The following is a 961-nucleotide window of genomic DNA, read 5'->3' on the forward strand; positions in this document are numbered from 1 at the left end:
ATACTTCCTCCGGGCCTTTTAGTTAATTTGTCTAGGGGTTTATCTATCTTGTTGATTCTCTCAAAGAACCAGCTTTTGGTTTTGTTCTCTTTGTTTCTATTTGGTTGATTTCAGCCCTGATAACTCTTTTTTGCCTTCTACTCCTTTTGGGTGAGTTTGCTTCTTTTTGTTCTAGAGCTCTCAGGTGTGCTGTAGAGTTGCTAGAGTAAAGTCTCTCCAGTTTCTTTACCAGGGCACTTAGTGCTATGAATTTTCCTCTTAGCACTGATTTCACTGTGCTTTCATATAAATTTGGATATGATGTGCCAACATTTTCATTACATTCCAGAAAGCCTTTAATTTCTTTCTTTAATTCTTACATTTTTGGTTGTGAGCCTGGCCTTTAACGGCTGAGCCATCTTTCCAGCCCTCTTTCTTTAATTCTTTCCTGACCAAATTATCATTGAGTAGAGAGTTGTTCAGCTTCCATGTGTGTATGGTCTTTCTGTTGTTTTTGCTGTTATCGAGGACCAGCCTTAGGTCAGGGTGGTCTGATAGGGTGAATGGGATTATTTTAATCTTCTTGTATCTGTTAAGGGTTGTTTTGTAACCAATTATATGGTCAGTTTTGGAGAAGGTACCATGAGGTGCTGAAAAGAAGGTATATCCTTTTGTTTTAGGGTGAAATATTCTGTAGATATCTGTTAAATCCATTTGGCTCATAACCTCTATTAGTTTCACTGTGTCTCTGTTTAGTTTCTGTTCCAATGACTTGTCCATTGGTGAGAGTGGGGTGTTGAAGTCTCCCACTATTATTGTATGGGGTTCAATGTGTGTTTTGAGCTTTAGTAAAGTTTCTTTTATGAATGTGGTGTCCTTGCATTGGGGCATAGATGCTCACAATTGAGACTTTCTCTTGGTGGATTTTCCCTTTGATGAATATGAAGTCCTTCATAAAAGTTGGTAACTTTTGGTTGAAAGT

The sequence above is a fragment of the Rattus norvegicus genome, chromosome 15, assembly GCF_036323735.1.
Source record: "Rattus norvegicus strain BN/NHsdMcwi chromosome 15, GRCr8, whole genome shotgun sequence".
NCBI lineage: Eukaryota > Metazoa > Chordata > Mammalia > Rodentia > Muridae > Rattus > Rattus norvegicus.